The following is a 25,162-nucleotide window of genomic DNA, read 5'->3' as shown; positions in this document are numbered from 1 at the left end:
CCTCAAAATGCTTACGTGTTTTTCAGTTACATCTGAGGATTAAGGACTACATTCCTTGAAACAAAGGATTTACAATTCTCCTGTTACTGCTGTAAGAGAGGTGGATGGCTGTCCTAAGTAATGACAGTAGAAAGAATAGTGTAGTCTGGGTGTGGATATTCTTGCATGCATATATATTATCTTAATTATGACCGTGATAGAATAGATATTATTCACGAACACATTTTTTGTGTTGGTACTTACTATCATTTCATTTGACACTTTCCATTTTACTTGTTTGCGATATTTTTTTATTTCTTCAAAATAGTCTAGTTCCCGAATTTGCTTATGGATCAGATGTCTCTGCTTTATTCCAGGTTTCCACTGAAATGGAGGCAGAGGTGATTATGACATTTCCAAGAGCATGTGAGCAAAACATAAAATGCACTAGTATGAAATACACCAATGTAAACATGAAATAAGACACATTAATATGAAATGCTAGTTTCCATTAAAACACTATTAATCTCTTGTACCAAATTAATTCCCTCCGTGTCAGATAGGACAATGAACTGGAACTAAACCAACATTTTTCAGGTCTTACTGTACGTTTAACCAAGAAAATACATAGTAAATTTTCCAGAGATATTTTGTGTGCTCATTGCAAACTTCTGTGAACCCAAGCTTGAGTATCAGTGGATGAACAACAACATTTACATTGAAATTTTGAAGATCCCCAGCAGCAGTTTCAAAAGCAAAGAGTAAGACACTTCATTGTTAGGAATTCTTGAAAATTTGTTTGATAGAACCATGCAGCAGCCTTCTCCACCTATGAAGATGGAGTAGTCAGTTTTTGCCAACAATAAATCAGTCTCATTTTTCACTGATAATGACCTATATTCATTTTTCAATTGTTGTCTTTTGCACACTAGCTGACACATGGCCTACCAAGATAAGCAATGATTTATAGACTATGAAGGTAAAACAGAACCTTATAAAGACCCAAATTAACCTGGAACTATTGTATTAGTATTCCAGGTGCAATGTTAGATGTAATATTAGGCAGCACAGCATTAAAACAAGCAAATGGTGTAACGGTTCCTCTGATGGAAAACTATTCACTGTTTGCATTCCAATGAAGCAAACAAATAAAGATGAAAATATTTGCCTCCTACAAGGAATTAATATTCACCTAAATTTTCAAAGAGTTATCGTTAAAATTCTCCCAGTCGCTACATTTTGCAGGAAGTTGCAAAGTCTTCTCATTTACATGGCTGCCTCCATTCCCATCCCTCAGAAACCTAGAAAATATTTTCTGTGAAGATTGTGACTGCTTGGTTGTTGTCTGTTTGCAGACTTTAATGATGTGGAAGATTATTTTACAGAAGCAGAGTTACTTGACTATATGGAAAATACCATATGGCTTTGGAACGTTTTAAAGCACAGTCAGACTTCTCAAGCTGCCTTTACTGCCTGTCACACAGTTTTGTTTGCAGTCAGCACAGAGTATCTTTGATGTGCTCTGTTATAAAATACTGACATAGGTGACATCTGAGATGCTTTGTGATAGAAGTGTTTTCTTCGAGTTTTAAATGTGTAAGTCCCAGCACTGTAGATTCTCCAATAGCAATAACCTGTGTGAATATTGCAGTAGAATCAGAGCAACTGAAACACTGAGGACTGCCTATAGACTCAGACATCTAATCCAGTTACCACAACTCAGTAGAGTTGCCATGTGTCCCCTGGGGAAGGTAACAAGCTGCATGCCCTCCATTCAGCCACTGTAGATGCAGGGCTAGCACTTTCACTTAAATTTCTTTAACTAAGGTTTATGTCTTCATGTTTATTGCAGGCTGACCTATACGACTAAGCCAGCACAACTCAGCTGAACTGAATCACATATCTGAGACCTAACTCTACTCAACTCAGCATGGTTGCAACTCTTTAGAATGCATGATAGTAATAATGTCAGTGCTTTCAGACAGGTAATGTATACAGTCATGTAGAATTTATATTCTCTGGACTTTGGACCTTCCATAGCAGTCTGTGGTGACAGAAGACTGAATTTAGTGGTCCCATGTTTTGTTCTAATCTTAGGTGCCTGTCTATATGATTGCAAGTTTTCATCCTTTTTTCATGAGCTGCGAAACATCTAGCTTAGTGACGTTCACAAGTATAAAAGTAGTATAAACAGGAAAAAGCTTTTCAGTTGTGTGTCCCAAATGTTTCATTTAAGGACAGGAAGCAGTTACACACACACTGGAAAGAAGAAGTCTGTTGGGGATTACAGATGACACAACAGTCCTACATATGAACAGATTGATCAAAGAACACGTGGAAAGTAAAGTAACTGGAGTAACCTAAGAGCTGTACATCCATCTGTCTGCATAAATAATTTCTCTGCTGCTGTCTCCTACAGTTATAGTCCAAACAATTTTTTGTTTTCTACTAGGGTGTAAGCTTCAAGTCTTTTGTATGCATATATTCAAAAGTTGTGGTGGGAGAAGGGGAATGAAAACCATTTTTAGGAAGTCAGTGATATGATTAGTTACACCCCCCAGCTGCTAAATCAGAGGGTAAGGAAGAAAAAAGTCGGTCCTTTAATTTCGAAAGAAACCATTCAGGAGCAGAACATTTTGGATCAGGATTTGCAAGTAAATGCATTTATATGTGATAGGGAACACTCACTCTTCAATGACAGCAAAACATTAAGTCCGGCACGTCTCTGATACTTTAGTGCTTTCCATCTGAGCTGTTTCCCAAAGGAGTATACAGCTGGACTTAAAAGGCATGTCAGGAAACAGATATCATTATGTTTTTCAGACCTGAAATGGCTCATGGTCTTGGAAAATAGTTGCGAGATTAGCACTAAAGTGGGTATTAAGATCAGAGACTTTTTAAGAGACACTAAGATCAATGCCATAGCCACACACACCTTGGGTGAAACTTCCAAACAGTGCATCCAATACGGAAAACAAAAGTGACACTAGTAACCGGTCTGATAAGAGTTGCTAAGCTGCTAAGCATTTGAAAACTCATTCAAGGAGTTAGTGAAATCCACCTTGGTGATAGAGTCCCACATATGAATCTGAAGGCTTAGACAATTATGAGTTATGTCTTCCAAAACCATCCTATTTTCAAAATACATTCTTTTGCAAGGAAGATGGAATTCTTACCGTATCACCTAATTACTAAAGCCAGGGACTGAATCCATCAAAAAACTGTTGTGAAACTCACTGAAATTAATATCTGTGACACCTAGACATGTGATTGTTCATAATTTCAATTATAATTGTTCATTTTATTTTAAACTATAAAACAGATGATTCCTTATTGCACAGAAACCAGTGTACCATATGGTTAGGAAGGCAGGAAGTGTTAAGGTGCTAAAACAGTTAAAATACAAGTAGGTATCATGTAGGTAGTGAATGCATGTATGAGATTTATGTATTGCTTTGCACCAGAGGTAAAATGGAGCCCTTCAGAGAGAAAAGCACGAGCTTTACATCTTGTTCGGAAGTGCCCAGGTTTGACGGTTGAAGAGAGAAACAGTAATTTTCTCTGCAAGGTGAGCAGAGAAGGGCACTGAAAAATTTTCAGTATGTAGTAGAATCTTCTCTAGTTTTTCCAGTATTTTTTCAGTCACTACAAAAGTCTAAGTCTTTAACAGTTACTGTCTTCAGGAACTTCCAGACAATATATGCATTACCGCACAGAATCACAGCATTGTTGAGATGGAAAGGGGTTTCAGGAGATCATCTAGTCCAGCCCCCAGGTTGCAGGTTCAGCTATAGGAGATAGCTCAGGGCTGGATCCACCCAGGTTTTGATCATGTCCAAGGATGCAGTTGCCATAGACTCTGGCTTTTCTTACCCCATCACTGCATGCTCAGATAGAGTCTCCATACTCCTCCTCGGCCTCCTGCCCCTGCTTCTGCCTCTGGTATGCTTTCTTTCCATGGTTGAATTTAGTCAGGAGAAACCTGTTCCTCCATGAAAGCCTCCTGTCACCTTTGCTTCACTTCCTGCACATAGGGCTAGACCATTTCTGAGCTTGGAGGAGGTGATCCCTGAAGCTCATCTGGCACTTCTGGACCCTGCTTCTCTTTAGAGCTACACACAGACCTCTAATTTTTCCTCTTTGTTCCCCATGCTTAAGTACTGAAAGGGAGAAATTTTCAAGACAGCAATGTTGCCAAGGTCATAGAGTAGAAATGCTAGTGTTAGCAAAGACCTCTGAACCTAGTTTCATTACTGAACCAGGAGAAATCAGAGAATGGTTGGAATTCAAGAAGTTAGACATTAACTTGCCTTTGGCTTTTTCTGTTTGTTTTGATGTTGGCAGAAATGGACTTGGGTCCAAACTATTAACTTCAATCAATGGCCTAAAAAGATAGCACTCCACCGAGAGAAGAAACCAAGTTTAAAAAATGAAATTGCACTCTTTAACTGACATTTTCTGAGAAATGTGTTTAAATTCTGTAGTAAAACAGAAGAATCTTGGCAATTTAATCGTGACACATTCAGTAAAAGCATTTTAGAGTGTCGAAGTATTTTAAAGAAAAATCATACAGAATTTTTTTTTCTCTATGACAAATGTAATCCACACAATATGATCCTTGAGAATTCAACTCCATTTCTCCAAATCAAAATAAGAGAAACACGGCTTCTCTGTATTTTTATTCCAGAGAATAAGACAAATCAGAAATTTCATATCTTTCTTAGAAATCTACCTATGAGATGTGTTCAAAAATATGTTCTGTTCCTAGTATATGAGTGTTGGTCGGCAGGTCAACCCCATTGTGACAAAGAAGTTCAAGCTGCTTACTGATTCAGTGTTAATCTTCTGGTCTGTTTACGATGCAGGAAAAGAAAGAAGGGAAGATACGGATTTTTCTTCATTTTTTTTTTTCTCAAAGTAGTTAGTCTGATAGTGATAGACCAGTACTGTTTTTGTTACGGTGATAATCATAGAGTCCGACTAAGACAAAGTCCCATTTTCCCTTGTGCTACCTAGTAAACGATATCTGCTTGTCGTGGTGCACTTAGGCTGAAATCAAAGATTTCTTCAACTGTCAAACTGGAAGCCAGGTTTATTATTTATAAAAGCCGATTAGGGCACATTTGTTCTCAATGGTAGATCACACATCCCAGAGCTACTGGAAACCAGATTAGTACTAAAACTCCAACAGTGCAGTGCCAAACTGTAAAGCGGCATGCCAGTGATTCAGATGTCTCACCTTGGGAGCCAATATTTCTGTATAGTACTACAACACACAGTTATATAGTGCAGTCATACAGGTTCTCTCCTGAAGAACTTTGCACTCCATTGCCTCTGTTTGGTGTCTCCATAGGCTTGTACCTGTTGCTGAAGAAAAAATCGATGTAAGAAGATGCCAGGGCACACAATAGTCACTCTTTCATTGTTTTGTATTTTTATAGATGTATTATTGAATAAAAAAACCTCACAGTTGTGAGGCAAAAAACACATGACACAAGGTCACGATCCACATTCCTATTCCGTCACCCCTGACATTTGCTTCTACACAAGGCCAAAAACAGTGCCTTGACTACAGTAAAACCTCTTTGTTTTTATAATAAAGCATCTTTCTCTTTGATCATACTTATTTTCCTGTTCTTTGAACATCTGATTTCACTAGAAATGTTGCTTAGAACTCAGTTAACATTTTTATATTATTTTTTCTAATTATTCTCCATCAAATCATCCATCAGTAAACTGTCCCTCATCAGTGGCCTGTATAAATCCTAGTTTTTGTTACCTGCTAAGTACTTTCTCAGACATGTTGCAGTATCATTTCAATAACTGTGGTTAAAGCTGGGGGAACTTTGAACTGCTGGCAAAGTACATGTGTTTAACTAGCTTGACTTAAACACCTGCTCCAAGATTACAAGTGAAGACTACAACGATTTTCATCTCACCTATGCTGTGAGGCTAGTAACTATTGTGAAGAAGGTTTTTGTGATATAACATTGTGGGACTAGAAACCGGGAACTTGATTTAGAGAACCAGTCTCAACTTTCTATTGTTACCATTGTTGGCATGATTTGACCATATCTACGATTGACTACATCACAGGTTATATTTGCCTGATCCACAGTACAGATATAGTTTCTGAAAGGTAAATTCATTGAGATTTAAGAAAATAAGCAAAAAAAGAGAAATACCTTCAAAGCTCAACTCCTTTGTGTATTACATGTAACACAGCAAATGTTTACACTTTAAATGCAAATGAAAAATGCATAGTAATTTTAAAAGATAAACCCCTTGATTTACAAGCATTCATTTCTGCATTAAAATATCACCACAAAAGGCAGAGAGATAAGAAGTTTTTTTAATGAACTGGACAGATAATGGAGTCATTTTCTCACATGATGAGTTCCCTCATTCCCACAAGTGATATAATCATCAGGTTCTTTTAGATACTGTACTTATTTCGTGCACACAAATGAAAAGTATATTCCTCATTTGGATGCTTTGTGTCTCTTCAGATAATAACAGCATTGTGGAACCAATTCACTTTGTAAGATGGATACAAAATTTAGTGCTATTTACTGTTGTTATCTAGGGCTGTTAACTTCAAAATATCTCTGACTGATTAGTTTAGTTCATGGCTCAATGAAGAATTATAATCCAAATATGTTTCATGGAAGTATAGGCAAAATAAATCTGTATTATAGTGAGTGGTAAAATTAGGTTTTGGAAGTACCTTTCAGATCTTCTAAACTTTATACATCCACAGCACAACACTTTACAGAAGTTTTTCAATCTATTTTTTAATGCACTTAGTGTAGGACTGCTACAGCAATCTGATATTCAAAATTTTATTGCGAACGTAGTTGTTATATACAAAAAAAGCAAACATTTTTCCTTCATCTTTATATTTGTGATATTACAGGTTAGAGTGGAGAAAGGTGAGACAAGAATATTTCTCTCCCATACTTGCTATTTGTGCTAAATGGGCTTGAATCAGGGGTATTGCATTCCATAGGGAAAGCAGGAGTTCTACTGTTCAACCTTTTACTCCGTAAAATACTAGAACAATCTCTGGCTTTTAGACATCTAAAAGCAAAGTCCTTACTGATTACAAAATACTGGTACGTTTCATACCCAGTCTTTTTCTGAAGTTTTTCTTTACCTATATTTGGTTTTCACTGAAATATGATGGCGTTTTATGTATGTTTTTTCTTATTTTTACAATAATAAACTCCAGAGTATTTCAATGTTCAGTACTGTTATAGAGTGGTTCACAACTGTAATATTCAGCAACTGAAAAACAACTCCAGTTCTCACCTACTTTATCTATAAAAAGATATATCTCTATAGGATTGTACCCTATTTGTATATTTGACAAATGCTGTTTGGTGAAGGCTGTCATGCAAAACTAATGATGTATAAGAATCTGTTGCCACCATGAAACAGAACTAGATTCTTCCAATGAGGTCATTCCCACTCATGGATATACATGTTAGGTCTATAATAGCCAGGATGTAAGACTAGGTAAACCAATTAATTCAGTAATTTCTTTCAAACTCTCATCATCATATCATAGACTTTCATATATTTTACTTTATGTGTCCACCTCATCTGGGTTCTTGAAGCCTTCAGACTCTTCTGTGTATACATACGACCCGTGAAGAGTCCTTAAAGGATGGTCTCTTGGAGCTAGCAGAACTTGCTGGGGTGCCTTACGTAAGCCAAGCAGTTTTGGTGAACATTCCTCACACAATAGACTTTCTGTAACAATAATTTTTTTTTTTATGTTCCAGCACACGATAACTTTATGTGCCTGAAGCAGGGACTTTGAGACGACTACATATCATGGAGCCTAGCAGTTTTTGAACATACACTGGGAGACAGCTCTGAAACAGAATCCAGAAATGCTGATAATCCTAGATCCCAGTCTCAACGTTCACAGTTTCCTTAGTGTGTAATTGGAACCTATAGCACTAACTGGAATTTAATCCAGTCTTGGGAAGCACAAAAACTATCTCTGTGTGAAAGGCCTGACATTTCTGAACACCCACAGATGCTACATTCCCAAATTGCCTGAACAGAAAGCATAAAGAACTAGCAAAAAGTTTCAGAAATTGGGATCCAAACCAGAGTATTTTAGAGCAATTTCTATTCATTAAAACTGGGGATTCTTTTGTAGATTTTTTTCTTATTGGTTATTCCAGACTGACTTCACACACCCCCAATCTCAACCACGTATATACATGTTCTGCAGAATTTCAGAATCTCCTGCAAAAGAATATTATTTTTAATAAGCTTCAGTTTGAGAGTTATTCAGGACATAGAAAATGAAAATGACATTGTGTGGTCAATCACTAAACAGACTGCTTATTCTTATATGTTTATATTTAGCTATGAACCAGTGGTGAGTGATACTTCTAAGGAGGTAGAACAATCTGAATCAGGTTTTTTTTCTGAAGCTTAGTAGAGCTTTTCCTAGATGGCACTTGAAGTGAAAATTGGATGTTGAGTTTTGTGCAGTCATCTTGTGCTACTGATATTCATATTATATTGCTGAAATCATCTGCACCTTTTAATATCAACACTTTTTCTGTGGGTTTGCACTGTTACTTCTGTTCAGCTAAACAGTGAAGATGAAAGATTTCATGGAGACCTTTCTATATCAACAAAGAAAATCATTATAAAGTACAGATCAAAATACCATTTTAGCCTTCATTCATCTCTTCAGTTCATTAATTTTCCCCCTCGGAACTACCTCCTCCCTAAATATGGAGAAATACACCACAACTGTGATGATAAAAAGAGGCATCTTACCAGGCATTTTACCGGTTGATAATGTTGGCTTTGGTAATCTAGCACTAAAGACAAAAGAAGAAAGCTGGTAAATCTGATACAGCGTATGTCCAAGCAATTACAAGTAAAGAAGCTTTAAGGCTGAGAGACGTGTAAGGTACACCTATGCTTAGGACTGTCTACAACTCCTTCGATCACATGTCTCTTGCTTAAGGTTTTTAAGAACACAGAGAAAAAATATTCTTAACACACAGGGTAAAGCAACTGAGAAACTCCTTGATTTGAGGTTTAGTTATACAGTTCGGTGTGCAAGAAATTATCTTCATGAACACGTTATGCTGTCATTGGATATGAATTTGTTAAAATGGAAATGTGGAGATTATTCAAATACAGAACAGATCCAGCCATTACATGTAGCTAAAGGTATCAGTGAAGGACTTTGTCATCAGAAGTTAGTACCAGGAATCAAAAAAAGTTCATTGAGCTCAATAATCTTTAACCTTCCTGTGAAAAAAATATGCAAAACCATTCATGTGCATGTTTGTCTGAATTGACAAATCTGTTTGATATTTAGTGAAGTAGTAGAGACAGAGAAATGGAGAAAGAATATTGTCTCAAAAAAAAAAAAATTACATATTAGTCCATCACAACAGTCCAAAATAACAATTTAAGAAAGTGTGAGGACTAAGCAAATAGCAGCCTGCATCACACAAAAATAGCCTAGGCCAGCACACACTGTTGGAGGCACGTCTGGACCTCCTGTACTGATATTCCAGGAGGCTATTTCAACAACTACAATACAGAAAAAGAAAAAGAAAAAAATTACTTATGAAATCCAGTTATGTCTCTTCCTTCTTAATTGTTGATTGTATAGGTATTAGCAATAGTTTCAAAAGCAGAGAGTTGTGTAAGCAAAAATCCTGTACAAACCATAGGATTCCACTTCCTGAGATTTCAAGAAAAGAAAGAGGAAAATCATGAGGTTGTTTCAAAGACATAATTAGTGTGAGATTCAGGCGCCCTAAGTTTCAATAACTAAACTTTCGTTCTGTCTAGTCCTACAGCAGTAGCAGGGTGGTATAACTCACCTGCTGGTAGGTACCTATTTCTCTTGCTTCACTGTGAAGTTGAGAATGACTGTCTTTATATTTGACATTATTCCTTGATTAGTGCCTATAATACATTGAAAGACTTCTGGTTTGATCAATCTGTTTTTTGAAATTCTTTTTAGGCAAAAAATATATCAATGATACAGAGCAGAAAAAACATGGTCATTTGGAGATAGTTCTGTCACCATAGAAAGGCCTAGTATTTTCCAAATAAGTCATCCATCATCACTCACTGCCATACTTTACAGTGAGTGGAAGTCCTCCATCTTCAGAAATTTTCTTACAAAATGGAAGCTACAATTAATTTCCTAAAACCTCTGAGTCAGATACACTGACTCCTTTAATTAAACACAATGGGAAAGAATTCATGAAATAAGTCCATCTGAAGGGTCATCCTTACATCATCCATTTTCTAGGTAGTATGAATGTCACCTAGAAAAGTTTTTTTTTCTTCCTTTAATCCAGTACAGATTTCTGTTTGTGACATTTGTTAAAAAATTGTTAAACTCACTTGTGTGAACTCTTTGGTGTTTACCTTACAAACATAAATTTTATATCTACAATTTTAAAAATACCTTCTATAGTGTCAAAATCACATCATTTTCTCATTTTTGCATAATGCAGATGTCTTCATGAGTAAGAGTTACTTAGTTTCTTCTTGGTCTTGTGACAGTAGTGCCAGAAGTAGATACACAATTTCACTGGCAGATCCGTGGGATTCAGGAGCTTAAGGAGGACATTTCCTCTGAATTGCATGTTAACAGGATCAACAATAAAAGGGACCTCTGAAATGATCTGTGATTGCAATCATGTTAGCCCTTAACTTAGCATGCTTTATCACTGTTGCGTGTAGTCATTTTGATTATTTAAAATCATTTCTGCTAAAAGATATTTCTATTTTCACAGATTTTTTTTCCTAAATAAAAAGTAACACATTTTGTTTTTCTTTGCTCTTCAGTGAGGTATTCACTTATATTTCTTTCTGCCACCACTGTATTTCCATCATCTCTGATCTTTCAGCTTTCACAGAAGCATCACTTTGTGCTTAAACCTACTGATCTTTATTTTTTTCTCCCTCTAAAAACCGATAGTTCCCATTTTTGTTTTTGCAGTGACTGTACATCATGTTTCCAGTACACACATGCCGAAAGTGCTGCAGATTTGACTTTTCTGGATATTGGTGCCACAGTAGCCATGTTTATGAGCTCCAAGAGCCACACCTCTTATCTAGAGATAGTAAAGAAACAAAATCATCCAGTCCTATCGTATCATTCAGAGAAGCAATGCAAATTGATATGGCATTAAGTTTTTTTCCTCCATTGATGCAGTAATTCTGCTTTCATGGTGGGCATATAATGAACTTATGCCTGATAAGTATTTAGGCTGTTTCTCTGAGATTGTTTTGTCTTTTAACACTGGAGCTTTGTATAACATCTGACTTGGGAAGATGTAAAAAGGGACTGAACTGCTTTCTTACACCAGTGAATCTATAACTGCAGCTCATAACCTAACTGCCAGACTCATTTGCTCAAGTTGCCCATACAGACTAATCAGGTCTGTTTCTGTCATCTGCAAGGTCTTGTTCCTACATGATACATTCATTCTCCCCACGGACAGGAGAAAGCTCTTTAAAGGTTATAACAGAAAGGCAGTTTACATTCTTCTGTCATTCTGGAAAACACTTCTTAGTAACAGTTTGGCAGAACTAGCCTCAATATCATATTGCAGAAATTCAGAGGTTTTTGTGAGAAAAAGCAGAGAAGGATAAAACCTAAAAGAAATACAGTACTTCAAAGTAAAAATCCAAAAATCTCACAGGTCATCATGAGGCTTCTATGAAGCCCACCTGCCAGGGGTTCAGCACGATGTGATCCAAGGTCTGGTTTTGATACAGCACAGCTGCATATATCTGGCTTCAATTTCTGAGGATTCTGTTCAGCTGAGAAAAAGTTGGGAAAGTAGGTAGACAGGAGCCATGCATGCTAAGAAAGGCAGAGGTGAGACTGTTGATGTGAAGAGAGTTAGTAATGAACGGACGGAGGGGGAAAATCACGGATTCAGAAGATGGCAGCTCAGCACTGAAATAACTCCTTTGCAAAGAGCACAGGAAGGCAATCCCTGTACATCTGGTAGTGATTGTACGGCAGGCAAAATGTCACTGGCATCTCATCGGTGGCAGTGAGAATATTAATGCTTACCTTTGTAGCTTATTAATGATATCTATTCTGCGCATTAGTCAATAAGTATTTACTTTGTACATTTAAACTGTATATCAAGCTTAGAAAGTCTCTTTGCAAATTGTAAAAATTACCTGAGCATGGGAACCCAGAGGGTAAGTGTTATGTGCCCACTGGTATCTGTAAGAACATGTTTCAGGATCACAGGACATATGGCTCAATCATAGGCAGTGTGCCTGACTCCCCTGTGCTGCACGAAAAAGTGGCTGAAGTATCTGTATAAATCAAATAGACATAACAAGGATGTGAGGCTGTAGAATGCCTTACTGATAAATTAGTAGAAGACTATTTTCTAGATGTAAAAAAAAAATTCTGGTTTTCTACCTACCATTATATTAGTTCCAACTGTTTCCTGGCTCACACGGCAAGTGTTGTCAGACCCCCTCTAGACACAGGAGATTCTCCCTCTTTGTTGCCTAATCATGCAGTTCTACAAATCTTGTTTCTTTTCACTGTATAATGTCACATTCTTGTCAATATTTTCTGTCAGGCAGGAAGGGATTCATACCTCTCTTTGACAAGAATCTGTTCAGCTTTGAAAATGAGTCTCCCAAACACACCAGTAATTATGCACCTACTATGTTTACAGAGTGCCTGGAGGACCAGCAAAACAGACACCTGTAAACAACATGCCAAAGTCTCAGCCTTGAACAGTATCTCAGAGCAGACCTATTGTCTACAGTTCAGAAGAAGAAATAACAAACACATGACACAAAACAGATCTGGGCCCAGACTGTTTCAGCTGTTTGAGATCAGAAGATCTTATGTCCTTGCTGTCAGAATTAATGCATTTCATCTGCCCAAGTTCATATGGAAAGCCTGAGGATTCAGAAGCAACCACAAGAAATTCCTAAGAAAGAATAAAACTAGCCCTATCCTCATCATGACTGCTCTGCCCAATATTTCTATCTTTGTCAATGTTACCTGTATTTCCTCATGAGAATAAAGGTCAAATCTAACATAATTTCAGTGTGACTATTAGTTGGATGATTCTCATTAAGAAGGATGCTTCACTGAAGCTAAAAGCAAAAGAGTAGTAAAACTCTAGTTGACTGGAAAAGAGTTCTTTCCTTTAGAAACTTAAGCACACTGTGTTCTAGACTGTGTGCTTTCTAAAGCAGTCAGGATTTCCTGTTAGGGCACATTCTGAAGCAAAATGAAGGAAAAGCTGTGCCTCCCCTTGACAGTATCAGACTTGGACAGAAAGAAATACTTTGGGTGATACTGAGTATTTTTTTTTAAGTTAACTCTTCTTAAAAAGTTAAGAAAGGTTTCTATTTCCAACTGAAATTTGTAATTATTTTGGTTAGAAATCAGAGATGTAGAAGTATTAGAGGACTGCAAAAGAGTGGGCTCTAATTGCCCAAGCTTTGATTTCCCAGTAAAAGAACAACATTGAAATATTGGAGCATTACTGAAGATAGCGGTGCATCTACATTAAATTACCATTAATCTTGCCATTGTTGTTTCAAAATATCTGAACACTCCACTGTGTCTTACTACTTCAAATCTGTTTCTAGAAAATTGAAATAAAATTGAAAAAAGTGCATGCAAAAAAAGATAAGCACCAACATATTCGATATTCTTCATCTGCAGCACCTTCAAGAAGCAGCCCGCAACCCCAAAGGCACGATAACCTGATTTACTGTGAGGGATACTGTAAAATACAGTGTTTATGTAGATTTCAGTCAACAAACACTTTCTTGCTGCTTTTCTATTTCTCACATTGTGGTGAGAAATGAATCAAGAAGGAATTTTGCAAAACATTATTGATAACTACCTCATATCAGCCAACTACTTAAAGGCGGTGTTTTACAATAACATACAAGAGATTTGGGTTTACTTCCCTCCTGTGGACTCATTTTATGGGGCAGATAGCAACAGGGGAAGCTGTAGAAGAAAAATTTTGAATTTTCCTAGGTTCTATCATCTCCCTGATAAAGTGTGGCCTCATTAAGTTTTTTCAGCAGCTGAGAAAGAAGCTGTGTCATGAAGAATTACAAGAGCTGGCACTGAATACTCTAATGTAACAAAAACTACTAGTAGTTTTTCTGGGTGTCTTTAGAGATGTCTTCTTTAAAAGTTACATATTTATGTATATCTTCTATGCTCCTGTCTGTGTCATAACTTGATATGTCCATACTACCACAGGGCAGCACGCATCTGCCGATTCCACCTGTGAAAATGCACAGTCATTCCTGGTACCCCAGTGATCCCTTTCTATTCTAATTTGGAGATATGATGTCCTTCAGGTGTATTTTCAAGTATTTTTGGAGATAAATGTTGGATTGTCTATACAGTGAAGACATTTGTCTGGCCTTCTAATACTGTCTGAAGGATATCCTCCCACCATACCCTTCCATCATTATTAAGGTCTGCTTAGTGCTGTGGCACTCTTTCAGTAACTCTGCTTACTATTGCATTTGGACTCTATTGGTGATAAAGGACAGTTAACTCTAGACTTTTTTTTCTAAATGTCCACAGAAGCCTAAATTGCAACTCCCTTCTCCAGATGCTTTGCAGAGTTGCTATCATCCTGTTGTACAATTTCTACCTCCACTTATCACTAAGGGTGTTTCAAATAATAACCGACTGGTTGCTGCAAGACTAAAGGGGCAGAATTTTATGTGTATCTGTAGATTCCAGAGATCAAGTGGGAATTTAAGCTTTACTCCAAGATGCCACTTCCAGGTGAATGTATTAATAAAAAGATAACTGGACCTTCCAAGTGGCAAAACAATAGCCAAATAAACCGGCCACCTACAAGGTAAGCCAGACTACAAAAAGTGATCTACTTTGCATGCTGCTTGGCAAGGCCAGCTAGTATCTAGTCTGGTTGCTGTTGCAGTTTCTAAAGTCTAAAACATTGAACAAAATTACTTTGCAGTATATTCCTGTTATAGTATTATGCCTGATATAGATGTAAAGATGTAACTTCTATTTAGGTTTGAAAAAATAGTGGAAGAAAAGAGAATAACGTGGGAAAAAAGATGAAAGTAGACTTTTCTGTCTTGGGCACAATCTGAATTTTTTTTTTTTTTTTAAGTTATGATAGGTTATTTAAAGAATCTAAGTAAATAAAGGTTATCAGTGAAATACATGATTTATGTGAAATAGCTGTCTAGCTTCATAATAATGATGAAAAATACCTATATGTATTTTGCCAAATTAGTATTTTCTATTTTAGCTTTTGAGGTTAAGGTTATTTTCTAGTAGTATACTAGAAATGAACATAAAGAGAGGTTAGGGCTAAGAGATAAGATGTTTTTATGGGGAAAAACTGTTATCTTCAGCTTTCTTAATATGACTAAAGAAAAAAATAGGCCACTCTTTTCACAGATGGCTCGTTATGAATTTTTTTGACTCTGCCTGCAAGTAGAGTTACATTTTCTAATATCACTGGAATGGCTCTGCATAATCTTTGCCTCCCACTGCTTAGCTATTTAGAACTAAAACCTCCTGAAAGAGAGACTTGAATGAACATCTGTTTCACAAGAATGTTCAATACATCAGCAGGAAAAAAATACACTGACAGTAGCTAGCTATATAGCAGTCAGCAACTGACAAATAACTATGATGTGGAAGTATCAGGCCGAAAATCATTATACTAGTTTAATTGCAATTTTTAAACTTTCAAGACAAGAAAACTGCTGTACAGAGCCCCAGTGAGTTTTGTTAAGGAAGCTTTTGCTTGTTTGATTTTGTTAGCCCGGTTTCCTTCATCAATTTTCCAGATGTTCCATCAGTGAAAACATCTTTTTCTAGTGTAGAGAACATTGTTCCTAAAGACTTGTTTCCTGCCATCCACCAGATTATTTTCAAAACATAGTCATATTGCCTAACATAATCTTTGTCATCTTTTCTTGAACTTTTACACTTGTCAAATTGAGTGAAATCAACAAAATCTAGCCCTGGGCCCCTATGCCCATGACTATCACCCACAGATCTCTGTAGTTGCTTTTGATACTCTTCATGTTGCCCCTGGCAGTATCATTAGTCTCCACATCGAAGAACAGCAGAGGGTAACAGCCAAGGGGGTGGTCTCTCAACAGCATCCCAGATCTAGGCTACCAGAAAGCAGCAAACTTTTCTAGAAGACAGGTAAGGTCAGTAGAGGGGGAGCAGAGTCTTTCATTACTGTCACTCACCACATCTTCCTACTAACTTCGCATGGCTCAGCGTTAGCTGGCCCAAATGCTTTGCTTGAAAAGGCAAAGCTCGTCCTTGTCTTTGATTGCAATGAATTTGAAGGCCATCTCTCCCAGCCTCAGGGATAGGCTCCAGGCGCTCCCTGTAGCCTAGAACCTCGAGGGCTGCAACCACCATCAGAAGTTCTGTCTGGGTCACTGGGTCAAAGCCTGTGCCTTGGCAGGGGCAGCTGCTCCATCACCCAGTTGAGATGTTGCCCTGTGGCACAACAACACTGTGCCTGACACTGTTCAGGCTGGTATGAACCCAGACAGGACCCCTTCTGCAGACTTTGCTGTGTGTGTTAATTGCACTCCGGGCCCGACTCTGTGCAGATCTGTCCCTAGCACCAACTGAAAGGATGCTTGACCCTCCCTAATCAGGGGGAAGCTTCAGCAAAGGCCTCAGGTACCCTCAGTCAAGGGTAGCTGGCATTCTTGTTAGAAGCTGCTAGAGCTTCCTGATGCCTGCAACCCCGTGGCTCCTTTTACCTTGTCCTGACCTTGCAGAAGCAACATTAAAGCTACAAATGTTTAGGAGCTCCATCCTTACCCTCACACATGTTAATACCTTAAAATTATCTAAGCCACTGCTTTAAGAATGGATAGTCTGTTCTCAGCAATGTCAGTTGAGTTTACATAGTTCAACTCCCACTTTATCCATGCGATTGCAAAGTGTGTGTTACTGCATGTAGCAGTTGTTGTTTAATGACATTAAGATATTACCAGCTTTTTCAACTCAGTTTTAGGCTGTCTTTATGATGATACGGTGTCTTTACTCATGGTAAAATCCTAGACCAGTCAAAGAAGACTATAGTTTGGCATGTATTTTAACGGAGCAATAATTTTAATCTCTATCTTCTATAATATCTCTGTTGTATAAGAACTCCTCCAATTTCTGCCTTATTCTATAAAATATTATATCTGAAACAGATCAGAAATATCCTTCTGGAAGACCAAAAAAAAATTTAGGAGTAGTGAATCCATTTGTCTAAGTATTGTAAATCTGGCTTCATGATATTCAGGATGATAGTGGGCAAAGGGGAAGGAATGCTTGCTGTTGAATAAATATATGAGCTAAACATACCTTTTTTCTGAGAGACTGAAATGGTAAAATGACTGTGATACTTCACAATCCATATAATTTCAGGGGTTTATGTATTATCTCAGAGAATCTGAAACATCAATTTTCTTATGTTGTCAATAAAATATGTTTTTAAATTAAATTTTGAAATCTTAAGATTAATTTCTGCACTTTCATTGAGGATAAGTTATCAAGTATGATTGCTTAAAAATATTCACAGCTCTCAGAAATTTTCTGAATGAAAAATAAATCTTCTGCAAGCAAGTGACTTTGGAACTAACTTCAGGTGGCTGTTACAGCTCTTAGTGTTTCGTGATAAATTCATCCAAACCCAACATTTTTGGAAAAACTTTTTTTTGTGAGATATTTGCCAGCAAAGATATGTCAATAGGGACAGCAGTACACTATTTCAGTCCTTTCATTTTGTTTCTATCATGCCTTCTAAAATATTGTTAAAAACTCTTGGTTTTATTTTGAAACAATAGTCAACCGAAGCAAGATCACACAACCAACCGTTTACTTAGTGCCCGCAGGGCAAGTTGCCAGTCCCACAGATTTAGGGTGAAATCTCTGAACTTGGCAAATAGAACTGAAAACCTCTTGCTTCCTTCAACATCGTGGAGATGAGTCGCATCATGGTGTGGATCAGAAACGAGTGTAGAGCATAGCCAGGATCAGAGAATGATGCAATAATCTTTATTTGGCTAAGCAAAAATCTGTAGGGTGGCTTTCAGTGTATTCTTTTGACTGATAGAAGAAACTGGATTTTCAAGAAGAAAAGCTGAATGTTTAGGTATACATTTAAAAGCAAATACTTTTAAAGAGTTTTGGATTTTATTGTTCATTAGTTTTATTTCTAAGTAATTGAAGGGTATTTGGTCCAAGCTGTAAAGGAAAATAACGCTGATACCTACTATGATGCCATCTAGGGCAGACTAAGCTATAGGCAAAAAATTAAGGAAGGAAAAAAGTGCACTGAACTCTCTTAAAAAAACCCCTAAATTCTAGTTAGTTCTAGATAAATCTTTGTTAGTGCAAGTCAGGGATAACAATTACCTCCTTCATATGACCAAAATTCTTAAACCAAAAAATCTGTTTCTATGGGAAAATATTTTAGCTTACAACATCTCTGAGGAAAAGACTTTGTTTTGTTCAGAAGTTATTTTAAATTTTTTAGAAACATTTTTGTCCTTATGTACTATTCAGATAATCATCCCAACTTCTTACACCGAGGTCTGTTTCGGAGCCACTGAACTGACTTTGTGTCTATGTGAATATAATGGAAGCAGACGGGGACAGGTTTTAAATGTCAATCTCTTCCACTCATACTCTGAGTACAGTTCTAGCATTTGTTCTGTAACAGAAAAATGAAAAATTCCATGTGTGTCTTCACAGAGTAGCATTAGGTTGCATTTGGACCAAACGCAGTAAAATCATGTTATTTTAGCCTCTGTGATGATTTTGAAGTGTCTGTTTCTCCACCACTGACAAAATAGTTGCATAGTTTTTTATAAAGTTTTGTAATTAAAACCAGTCTTTCTTTTTAACATTTTATATGATGCCCGGTGCAGTACATTCTTCTTCATTTACGTCCCAATTGCTGCATTCAAGTGTGTCATTGATCAATAGTCGTGACAGTTATACTGCAGCTAAAGGGGTGGTGGAGGTAGAGAGATTTCTTGTGCCCTCAGGTAAGAGGCAGGAAAGACTAAGATCCAGCATGCTGCAGAGTGCAGGCTGCCAGAAGAGAAACAGCAGCGCTGGCAAGAGCTCTCGGCATTCGGATTCATTTAGTCGGTCTGACAGGACTTTTCCAGGCAGCAGTTTAATTTAACCTCCCTAGGTGAAGTTTGGCTGGGTGCAGGTGAAAGCTACTTGCTGAGGCTTCACAAGACACCATTCCTTTTTGCTCTTTCCCCTCTGTACCAGCTAAAAGAAGGTAGTTTTATCTCCACAAAGTATATTGAGTTGAGTGCCTTACAAACACAGAGAAGGTAGAGCAGCTGATACAGAAATAACACACTATGTGCTTCTATCCTCTCTCCCATAATTTTATCAAGTGACTTTTCCCTATCAGTAAAAATAGAAGTGTCTACAAATGGTACACCTTGTCTTGGAGGGCAGATAAAGTGAAGCAAGTTCTTTAACAAGACAAGAAGCATGTGATACATCATTACAACAATTAAGAAAATGTAAACATGAGACAAAATACTTACCTGGTATAAAATGGCAGAGCTGCAGAAACATCAGAGGTTTCCTGTCAATTTGTACAGCCAGGTTCAGACACCTAAATAAAAACAAAAATTTATAGCAATATTTTAGAAGGCATGATAACAACAAAATTAAAGGACTAAATTAGCATGCTGGTATCCCTGTTGACAGTTAAAGGCTGACATATAACTCACATAAAAAAGGTTTTAAAAAAACAACCCTGTGTGCTTGAGCCCGTATCACCTCACAACTCGAGAAGGAGCCATACCCTCCTCAAAGCACCACATTCAATACAATGAAGTCTTACTGGCGTAAAAAAATATCTATTGTGGAGCTAGCCATCAAAGAAAGTAGCAGACAGGGAATCTGAAGCAAATTCCAAGCCAAATTATTATTGACTTAACAATCTGCTTTACAGCATTTAATAAAAAGGGTTTTTTAAAAAAGTTCTTATCAAAGTTTCTTGGAAATCTGTAGCAATTCTTGTAGTAGAACTATGCATATGAGTCATGTGTGATCAATAGCTTTTTCATAATGACACTGAATAGCATTCCAAGGGTAAAAGCTGGACTTAGATTTAAAATGTATAAACAAAATATACTAATGTCGGAGTTGAGTGAAAAATTAGTTGTGAAATAATTGAAATTGCAACGATATTCCCAATATGTACAAGGATAAAAACAAGAACTCATGAAGTTTTAAATATTTTTTTAGAAAGTAAGGAATAAAGAAAGAAAGCAAAAAGAAAGAAAACAAGAAGGGAAGAAAGTCAAAGCACTTGTTCAGCCAATTCTCCTTCATGAGACTTGGTCTGGATAATTCAAAAACATCTAACCTACTGAAATAGTCTCAAGCAGTCTCACATTTTCCTTCCCATGTCAGAGGTTTTGTTTGTAGTTTTATGGTTTGGGTTTGTTTCTTTCTTGCTGTTTTTAAACAAAATGCTGTCTTTGACTAGAGAAAACTGTTTTTCATAACAGGTTTTGGAAACCAAAAAAAAAAACCACCTTTGGAAAATGCAGTTTTAGTCAATCAATTTTAAAATAAACTCATAGTGCTTATGGAAGCCTTGTGAATTTCTGTAGCATTTTCTCACTGTGATAGCTGCCAGCATACAATGTTAGGTTTTACTTTAATTCTCCACAATTACCACTCCATTCCAGGACAATGATACCAAAATCCTTGATGGCAGTTACTATTCTGAACACAATTTTTATTGTGCTTGTCGCCTTTTGTGACTGTTGTGTTTCAGAAAAAAAAGCAATGAAACCCTCATACCTGCTTCTCATTTTATTTTTCCACAATAGATCTGTGTTGCTTAGGGGAGGTACAGATGTTAAAGCATTCTTTTCAATCCAATGGAATTGACTAGAAAGATAAAGAACCTACAGGAAGCAGGAACTCCAGGGAAATATGCTCCACACATTCTTCTTTCAAAGCTAGAAGTACTGTTACAATGGGTTTGTTAACAGGGATGAAAAATACTAACCACAAAGATATACTACAACAATACTCAGAAGAAGACATGTAGCTACAGAGATTTTACCAGAGAAGAAAATACAGAACAATTCCACGTCCTCCCAGTCAGGAATGAGATCTTTTTTTTTCATGATTTTGGTATTTTGGGTTGTCTTAGAACTTTGACTTGAAATTCAGTCATTTTAACTGGGATTTGTGCTTTGTAGGCTCCTCATCAGGCTTCGTTACTGGATTCATATCTTTAGTTCAGTAAATCAGAGCTGTCATGCAGCAGTTTTAGCATTATCACCCTTCCTGGTTGCATTTGCAGTGTTTTATCACAGTTGGAAGCCAATCAATGGTTCTTATCAGACATTTTGGTCATTACATCGAAGGATTAAAGTGAAAGAATGTATTTGTCAATCCATTTGTGTACTTGAGCTTCTTTTCTCCCGTGTATCAAATCAAATTAAAATGGGTATAAAACATATGTCTTTTGTATGCAATAATTTTTGTGTCAAACCAACTGGTGTATAGAATCACAATACTGATCACTCCCTTTCACCCTTGCATGCTTCTTTGTGCAATTTCCTGACCAAACTCCCAGCTGGAAAAATATTGTTGACTTTTACGATTTTGATTCATGATGTTAACAGTGATCTGTTAACTACAGAATTTACATGAAGAAAGCCTGTAAGGACTTGTGTGTAAGACATTGTTATGGTGCTCAAAGATCAGGAAGATAGAAGTCCCAAAAGAAAAAATTCTGTACAGGACAAACTGAAGACTTTATTACCATCAAATCACTGTAAGACCTACTGAATCTATAATTCTGCCCGATGCAGGACTAGCCAGATATACAATTATTGAGAAAGCATTTTTAAGCTTCTTAAATACCTTCATTTTGGGAGATGCTACAGTCTCCTCATATGAACTGTAGTATGCTTGAGTCTCTTCGCATCAGATAATTATTTCTGCACCTCAGCTGAATTTCCTTTCCTTTGGTGTAGTTTAGATCTTTGAGAAGACAAAGCAATAACTTTTCATGCCCCTAAAGACTATTATCAGATCATCTTTATTCAATTTCCTCTTCTTTCTGCTTACATGCCATTTAGTTCATTGTTTCTGCATGGGTCATTTTAATGCCATATGCCAAATCCAGTAGGTCAAAGAAAACTTCTGTTTAAAGTAGTAATCACTTTGAGCAATCATATGAACTTCTGTGACTCCAGAAGTAAGCCAAGTCTTCTAAAAAACTCTTTATTTCTGTTCATGTAATAATCCTATGTAGTTGCCTTAGTGTCAGGCAAGGAAATGAATGTGCTGTACTCTTAACTTCCTGCCAAAGAATACTTACTGATAATACTGTAAATAAGGGTAACATAGAAAGATATAAAGAAGTCAAAGTACCATGACCTGTACCTATTTATAGATCTTTGGTACACATGTAATAGAGACACCAGCTGAAGTGTGGACCTGTGCTGTACCATTGATCATGATAGAATTATTTTTGCTGGTATTTTTTCAGGCTTAAATATCTAAAGAAAAAACACTATTGTACTTCTTTCTAAGACAGTTACACAGGGTGACAAGTAAAAGAGTTTTCAAAAAACTAGTGTCTTCTGCTTGTCTTAATAAGTCCTCAAAGAACCTTTCAGAATGATAACAGGGAATAATTTTTAGACCAATCAGACTTTGGTCTCCTTTATTTCACGTGGCTGTTATATGATTAACAACTACAGAATCAGGACTTATACAAGTCAGTGTTCATTTGGCCTGCCTAACGAAATAGCTCACCACAAGCCAGGTTAGTCATTTTTAAATTTCAGCGAACAGCACTTGGTTAGGAGAGGAAGAATATAATGTACTTGGAAGTAAGAGTTCTGAATTGCAGAGTAGATGCTGATTCTTGAGACAGAGTTAGTACAAAATGAAATGTGCATTACAGAAATAAACCTCTGCATTGTTCTTCATGTTATCTTTGTGGCATTTTTTACTGTGACTGTCATTGTGTCGTTTCGATGCACTATAAATCCCAGTGTCTGTTGTATAAAACTTGGTGAGTTGACAGTCATGTATCTAACTAAGTGTTCATAACTAATGCTTAATGCTGAGCTACAGAAAAAGTTCTTTTGAAATTCACAAAACCATCCTGCACAAAATATAATGGATTCATTATAAAAATAATTTACAACAAGCACTGGATTAAATCCTGCTTGCAGATGAACTTGAGAGTTCTTTTATTGACAAGGTGATCTGGAGTTAGTGCTACTTGGTTTGTTTTTCTTTATTACACGGAAATAAAGGTATCCGACCTTTTGTAAACCTAGTCCCCACAATGTGGCTCAGAATTTGTATATAATATCATTCAGTCTTGGGAAAGTAAGCTAAACAGAGAGACCTATAACTCCTTTTTCTGCCTTTAACAATAAAAAAAAAATTAAATATATGATGAATATATCTTGATAACATATTGTGTTGCCAATATACTCACTGTGTATAAAAAGATACTGTTTATAAAAAGACATGTCTAACAGCATTTCATTGTAGAAAACATTCCTATTGCATCTGCATATTAGCTGTACCATACTCATCAGAAAGATGTTTCCTAGAATGACACAATTGAGTGAAATTAGTTGAAACTGCTCTTGATTTTGGTATAAATGAACAGTGAAGAGTTGAATACACGTACTATGGATGCATCTGTTTATTACTGCATTTAACATACAAAAAATATGCATTACAGAAAGAAGACTTGTATTTCTTTGTAGCAGGTCAGTGAATAGCTGAATCAAGGCTGAAAAGGGATGAAAAAGAAGGACAGTTCATCCAAAAGTCAGCTTCATAGACCATCAAATACTCACAGAATCACAGAATCACAGAATAGTAGGGGTTGGAAGAGATCTAGTCCAACCCCCCTGCCAAAGCACGGTCACCTACAGCAGGCTGCACAGGATCTTGTCCAGGCGGATCTTGAATATCTCCAGAGAAGGAGACTCCACAACCTCCCTGGGCAGCCTGTTCCAGTGCTCCGTCACCCTCAGAGGGAAGAAGTTCTTCCTCGTGTTCAGACGGAACTTCCTGTGCTTCAGTTTGTGCCCATTGCCCCTTGTCCTGTCACTGGGCACCACTGAAAAGAGCTTGGCCCCATCCTCCTGACACCCACCCTTCAGATATTTGTAGGCATTTATTAGATCCCCTCGCAGCCTTCTCTCCTTCAGGCTGAACAAGCCCAGTTCCCTCAACCTCTCCTCATAGGGGAGATGCTCCAGTCCCCTCACCATCCTTGTAGCCCTCCGCTGGACTCTCTCCAGTAGCTCTTCATCTTTCTTGAACTGGGGAGCCCAGAACTGGACACAATACTCCAGATGAGGCCTCACCAGGGCAGTGTAGAGGGGAAGGAGAACCTCCCTCGTCCTGCTGGCCACACTCTTCTTGATGCACCCCAGGATCCCATTGGCTTTCTTGGCAGCCAGGGCACACTGCTGGCTCATGGTTAACCTGTCGTCCACCAGGACACCCAGGTCCCTCTCCGCAGAGCTGCTCTCCAGCAGGTCCACCCCAAGCCTGTACTGGTGCATGAGGTTGTTCCTCCCCAGGTGCAGGACCCTGCACTTGCCCTTGTTGAACCTCATCAGGTTCCTCTCTGCCCAGCTTTCCAGCCTATCCAGGTCACGCTGAATCCATTGCAGTTTTAAGTCCTACAGTTGATAGATTAACTGATTTATATCGGTGTATCAAGTGTCCATGCCCAGGTTCTGTCAGCGGGGGCTGCAGGGGTGGACTCTGTGAGGAGAAGCTAATGGCTGCCACACTGCAGCCTTTAGAGAGCATCATGCTGGAGCGGGGGAAAAGTGTGAGAAAGATGGCGCAGCAAAGAGAAATCTGTAGGTACTGAACATAACCTGCCCCATCCACCCCTAGACTGTTTGGGGCAAGGTAGAGAGAAGTGGGGGTGAAGGACTGAAGTTGAATTGGGAAAGGGAAATAGAAGGGTGTTATTTTAATGTTTCTCTTTCTTACTACTCAAATCAATTTTAATCGGCAATATATTAAATTAATTTTCTCCAAGTCCAGTCTATTTTGCTCATGACAGTAACTTGTAAGCAA

The 25,162-nt window shown here is 37.5% G+C and overlaps 1 long non-coding RNA gene across 1 annotated transcript in view; it reads right to left on the bottom strand.

Moving 5' to 3' along the window:
• Positions 1–249: 249 nt before the first annotated feature.
• The window catches only part of LOC142365598 (uncharacterized), a 29,085-nt gene continuing 4,172 nt past the window's right edge, over positions 250–25,162 (bottom strand). Inside the window, exons 2-5 of the long non-coding RNA XR_012766499.1 lie at positions 19,600–19,670; positions 12,187–12,327; positions 5,219–5,346; positions 250–363 (exon numbers count right to left, since the gene is read on the bottom strand). This is a non-coding gene — a long non-coding RNA (uncharacterized LOC142365598). The remainder of the gene's footprint in view (positions 364–5,218; positions 5,347–12,186; positions 12,328–19,599; positions 19,671–25,162) is intronic.

This window comes from Opisthocomus hoazin, chromosome 2 (genome assembly GCF_030867145.1).
Source record: "Opisthocomus hoazin isolate bOpiHoa1 chromosome 2, bOpiHoa1.hap1, whole genome shotgun sequence".
Lineage (NCBI taxonomy): Eukaryota > Metazoa > Chordata > Aves > Opisthocomiformes > Opisthocomidae > Opisthocomus > Opisthocomus hoazin.
This window is presented reverse-complemented; position numbering and strand designations above follow the sequence as displayed.